The following is a 6010-nucleotide window of genomic DNA, read 5'->3' as shown; positions in this document are numbered from 1 at the left end:
CAGTTCTCGATCTTCCAGATGCGAACCTTGATTGAGAGTGATAATCAACTTTGTTTTGATTGAACTGACATTTTTTTCTGCGGTTTTATCACTTCTTATTTTTTGTGGGTGTATAGTAGGTGTATATATTTATGGGTTACATGAGATATTTTGATACCGTACATTAAAAATGTACAATTAACATTTTTAAATAACGAATTGACATTCTTAAATTTGATTGCGATGCAGCTTGGGCAAAGGTGTTGAGTCTCTTGACTGTATAAAATTTAAATGTCCATATAGTAAATTTTAAAATATATAGTAATCACAATTGAAAGGCAAATCACAAACTGAGAAAAATGACATTTTAACATGGTTTAAACAATGAAACAGTAGCTTTAATTTACAAAGAGTTCATACCAATGAATAAAGGCAAATCAGAAATATGAGCAAAGGACATGTAGAGGCAATTCATACAAAAAAAGGAAGTGTAAATAGATAATATCATATGAAAAGTCCTTTACTAATTGAAAAAAGGTAAATCTTAATTATCTTTCACGTATTAAGGTGTTTAAAAGGGAAAATGCACATTGTCTTTCCAGGTGAGAAGAAAGTAGCTTTCATTAATTTCTGAAGTGATATAAAACATAACTTTCTGATGGAGAGCAGTTTGGCACTATGTATCAAAAACTGTAAAAATAACCATATTTTTTGACTCCAAAATCTTAGAAAACAAATATAGGGTTTTTTTACATGTTTCTGGCATGGATAACATACATATGTTTATGGCATGCTTGCTCATAATAGGAAAAAATAAGCAGGAATGCAAATATCAATTAATTATTATTGATTAATAATTTATTATTTAAAGTGTATATCCATACAGTTGTTTAACAAAAATATATTTATTAAGCACCTATCTCGTGTCAGATACTATTTTAAGCAATAAGGATAGAATGATAAATAAGCCAGACAAGGTGCTTGCATTGTTAGAACTGACATTCTAGTTAAGGGAGACAAAGAACAGATAAATATATCCTGTCAAATATAGTGCAATGTCAAATAATGACATGATTGTATTAAAAAAGCCTAAGTGAGCAATAAAGGAAGCTTTTTTTTTTTTTTTTTTTAGAATAAGGAAGTCCTCTCTGAAGAAGTGATCTTTGAGCAGAGAACTGAATGAAGTGAGGGAATGAGCCATTTGTGAATATGTGGGAGAAGTTTTCCAGGCAGAGCTGAGCAAGAGAAACGCCCCGATAGCAAACTAGGTAGCCAGTGAGAAAGGGTGAAAGTGATAGGAAATGAGAGCTGAAAGGAGGCTAGGTGCCAGATCTTGCAAAGCCTTGTCGGTGGTGAACAAAATTTAGGTTTTTTGAGAGTAGAGGAGTAATGTGACTGTATTGATGTTTTATGGGAATCCACCTGGCTCTGTATGGGGAAGAGTAAAGGCTTCCACCTACTAAAGGCAAGCAGCTGAGGCAAAAAATAGTAATAATTTCATCTCGAGTGATAGTGTAATGGAGATGAGAAGGGTTTAGAGTGAAGATGTTTATAGATTACATTAGAGATGAATATTAAATGACATGAAAATATTCATGTTCTATTTAAAACATGTACAGTATGATCTTACCTTTTAAAAATGCTACTAAAGATACACATAGAAGAATGTGCTAAAATGATAGTATTATGTCTGAGCACGGGCTTGCATAGTTTCACTTTTTATTTAATTGCTCTAAAAAACTTAGCTTTTTTTCGTAAGAAGAAAAATTATTTTAGAAAAAAATTAGAGCAAATTTGGTTATGGGCAGACACAGCAATAAAGATCTTTCTACATTACTAAATCTGTTCATATCATTTAATCAGTAGTCTCTAGAGCACTATGAAAGCTCTATCGTCCTGTATTTCTCCAAAATATTTCTAAAATAATTATGCTGAAATCGTCCAGAGTTTATTGCTTCAAATTAGTTTGAGAAACTCATAACACAGGAATTAAAACATGAATTTATAAAGTGGCCAATGCATTTTATGAAAACAACAGAATGTTTGTGTTAGTTTCTATTGTGGCACAATGAATTACCCCCATAACAAATTGGGCAGCTTAAAACAACATTTAATATGTCACAGTTTCTGTAATTTAAAAATTTCAGAGTGGCTTCGCTGGATAGTTCTGCCTTAGGTTTCCCATGAGGTTCTAGTTAAGACTTCTACTTGGAATGCAGTCATTTTAGACATGACTGAGTTTGATTAGGGCTGGAGGATCCCCTTCTAAGATCTCTTACTCAGACAGCTATAGAAAGAATGTCTTTATTTCTTGCTGATTGCTGTTAATGAGGTTTCAGTTCCTTGCCACATGAAGTTCATAGAACATCTTGAATGTCCTTATGACTTAACAGCTGGGAGACAGACAGCAAGGAGGAAACACAATGTCGTTTATGACCTAATTACACCTCATCACTTCTGCCATGTTCGATTTTTTTGGAAGAGAGTCACTAAGTCCAACCCTGCACTTAAAGGGGAAGAGGATTTGACTCTTATCTTTTAAAGGGAGGATTATCAAACAATAGCATTTATATCATTAAAATGACTAAAATATTAAATCACTATATAACAATTAATGGGTGGAGGATATTATTAGGCACCAAAACTAATAATAAGGAAATTTTTAGCCCAAATATTAACAGAATAATATAGTTTTTTACTTTGTTCCTTAGTAAATAAAGGATTAATTTTCCTTGAAAATAATATGATAGAAATACATGTAACCACCCCCCAACGGGCTTAATACATATTTTCGAAAGTCCAGTCATTATTATTGTTGAGTTGAAATACAAATGAAAAGTTGCAGATTGTTTCAACAGTTTTCAAGAGTTGGCACAGAATGCTATGGTCCTACCAAACAAAAGTGCCTGTGCAGAGCAAGCAAGTCATTCATTTATGTTAACATTTTGCTCAAAAATTCTGATGCTAAATAAATTCAGCTCACAGGATAAAATAAAAATCACCTATATTTTTTATTCAAGAATTCACTCAGCAACATATATTAAGCACCTACTATGTGTAAGCCACTGTATTGGGTACTGTGATGCAACTATACACTATTTTATTTATATCTTTTTTAGAGACAGGGCATCACTGTGTTGCCAAGGCTGGTCTTGAACTGGCTCAAGCAATCTGCCCACCTTGGTCTCCCAAAGTGCTGGGATTACAGGAGTGAGCCACTGCGCCCTGCCTGGTAAGTATTTTAAAAGGTGAAATTTAGTAATATTTTAAATATTTTACATGTAAAATAACTTGAAATAAGCAATTTTAAAAATATCTTTCAAACAATAGAGGTGTTTTTGTTTTCTTTTGTTTTTGTAAAATGATGTGATATAACAATCCACTATGGTGCATTTGATCCTGATTACATTGTTAGGGAAGTTAGGCAAAGCATATTTAACATCTACACACTTAATGGGACACACACAGTAAATGGAAGCAACCAAGAATATTTTAAATTGTGAATTGGGTATAAATTTTCTTAATTGCCGAGTTTATTCTTTTTCTACTTGATAGGCTATAGCATTTATGTTCAGAAGATGGTGATTCCCAAATTATTGGACTTAATTTTTCATCCCTCTACCATAGTATTATACTGTATGTCCATACCCTTGTCATAGCCTCATGATGGGCAGAGTGGACTTTCCTGCCCTTTGGGGAGTTGGTAGAGTGATATCCTTGGGCAAAAAGGTGTTAGCAGGTGTGACCCAAACAGAGGCTTTGCTCAGTTGGCTTGCCCTCTTGGGCTTCTGCCATAACCATGAGAAGCACCTCCTGAATAACCACTGCCCCTTCACTCTGGGCTCCAGAAGGAGATATTTGGAGCAGACCTGAACCCAGCTGGAATTCTTGGGACAATCCCAGGTGAACCCAGCCAACATCACCAAAATCTAGCCAACCTGCACGCAGAGGAGTGAATGAGAAAAATAAATACTTGTATTTTAAACCACTAAGATTACTTTGGTGATAGGTGACTAACATGATGCTTATGCAGAATTTTAATTGAATTTTATTTTTAAAATGTCCACTGTAGGATTAATCATCACAAACATGTCAACTAACTGTGTAAGAGAAATTTTATCTTTTAGTAAGTTTAAAAATGCTGTGAAAATTAACCCATTGGTACAAGAAATAATCTGAGTAAATGCAATATAAATTTCTTAAAATCTTGCTTTATCTTCTTTAACCTCTACTGGATTTTTATAAGTTGAATGACCATTTTAATATCATTTGACTTTTTAAAAAAGTTTATTTTAGGTTCAAGGGTACATGTGTAGGTTTATTATGTAGCTAAATTTATGTCACAGGGGTTTGTTGTACAGGTTATTTCATCACCCAAGTACTAAGCCTAGCACCCAATAGGTTTTTTTTCTGATCCTCTCTCTCCTCCCACCCTTCACCCTCAAGTAGGCCCCAATGTCTGTTGGTCCCCTCTTTGTGTCTCTGTGTTCTCATCATTTAGCTTCCACTTATAAGTGAGAACATGCGGTATTTTGTTTTCTGTTCCTGCGTTAGTTTGCTAAGGATAATGGCCTCCAGCTCCATCCATGTTCCTGCAAAGGACATGATCTTGTTCTTTTTTATGGCTGCATAGTATTCCATGATGTACATGTACCATATTTATGGGCAGTGATGGGCATTTAGGTTGATTCCGTGTCTTTGCTATTGTGAATAGTGGTGCAATGAACATACATGTGCATGTGTCTTTATTGTAGAATGATTTATATTCCTTTGGTTATATACCTAGTAATGGGATTTCTGGGTCAAACGGTAGTTCTGATTTTGGCTCTTTGAGGAACCACCACACTGCTGTCCACAGTGGTTGAACTAATTTACACTCCCACCCAACAGTATGTAAGAGTTTGTTCCCTTTTCACTGCAAACCTCACCAGCATCTGTTGTTATTATTATTATTATTATTTTACTTTTTAATAATAGCCATTCTGACTGGCATGAGATGGGAACTCATTGTGCTTTTGATTTGCATTTCGCTGATGATCAGTGATGTTGAGCTTTTTTTCATATACATGTTGGCCACATGTATGTCTTCTTTTGAAAAGTTTCTGTTCATGTCCTTTGCCTATTATTTAGTGAAATTGTTTGTTGTTTTCATATATATTTGTTTAAGTTCCTTGTAGATACTGGATATTAGACTTTTGTCAGGTACACAGTTTGCAAATATTTTCTCTCATTCTGTATGTTGTCTGTTTTCTCTGCTATTATTTTACATTTGATTAGCTTTCCTTTCTCTTTTTGACAAATAAAAATTTCAGATACTGTTCCATTTATTCCTAGTAGCATTTAAAAATCCTAATGAGAACTCTAAATATTTGGCAACATGAAGGAGGTATCTGATATGGTTTCGTTGTGTCCCCACCCAAATCTCAACTTGAATTGTATCTCCCAGAATTCACACATGTTGTGGGAGGGACCCAGGGGGAGGTAATTGAATCATGGGAGCTGGTCGTTCCCATGCTATTCTCTTGATAGTGAATAAGTCTCACAAAATCTGATGGGCTTATCAGGGGTTTCCGCTTTTTCTTATTCCTCATTTTTCTCTTGCCACTGTCATGTAAGAAGTGCCTTTCACCTCCTGCCATGATTCTGAGGCCTCTGCAGCCATGTGGAACTGTAAGTTCAATTAAACCTCTTTTTGTTCCCAGTTTTGGGTATGTCTTTATCAGCAGCATGAAAATGCGCTAATACAGTGAGTTGGTACCAATAGAGTAGGACGTTGCTGAAAAGATAACCAAAAATGTGGAAGCGACTTTGGAACTGGGTAATAGGCAGAAGTTGGAATAGTTTGGAGGGCTCAGAAGAAGACAGGAAAATATGAGAAAGTTTGGACCTCTTAGAGACTTGTCAATGGCTTTGACAAAATGCTGATAATGATATGAATAATAAGGTCCAGGCTGAGGTGGTCTCAGATGAATATGAGGAACTTCTTCGGAACTGGGACAAAGGTGACTCTTGTTATCTTTCAGCAAAGAGA

At 34.9% G+C, this 6010-nt stretch overlaps 1 protein-coding gene across 3 annotated transcripts in view; it reads left to right on the top strand.

The window, feature by feature from the left end:
• The window catches only part of TMEM232 (transmembrane protein 232), a 335529-nt gene that overhangs the window by 878 nt on the left and 328641 nt on the right, over window positions 1-6010 (top strand). For all 3 annotated transcript variants that reach the window (XM_055112526.1, XM_063604589.1, XM_055112529.2), the window contains exon 2: window positions 3099-3211. The gene's annotated coding sequence lies outside the window, so the exon portion shown is untranslated. The remainder of the gene's footprint in view (window positions 1-3098; window positions 3212-6010) is intronic.

The sequence above is a fragment of the Pan paniscus genome, chromosome 4 (assembly GCF_029289425.2).
Source record: "Pan paniscus chromosome 4, NHGRI_mPanPan1-v2.0_pri, whole genome shotgun sequence".
Classification (NCBI taxonomy): Eukaryota; Metazoa; Chordata; class Mammalia; order Primates; family Hominidae; genus Pan; species Pan paniscus.
The sequence above is the reverse complement of the archived record's forward strand: the minus strand, read 5'-3'. Positions and strand labels throughout refer to the sequence as shown.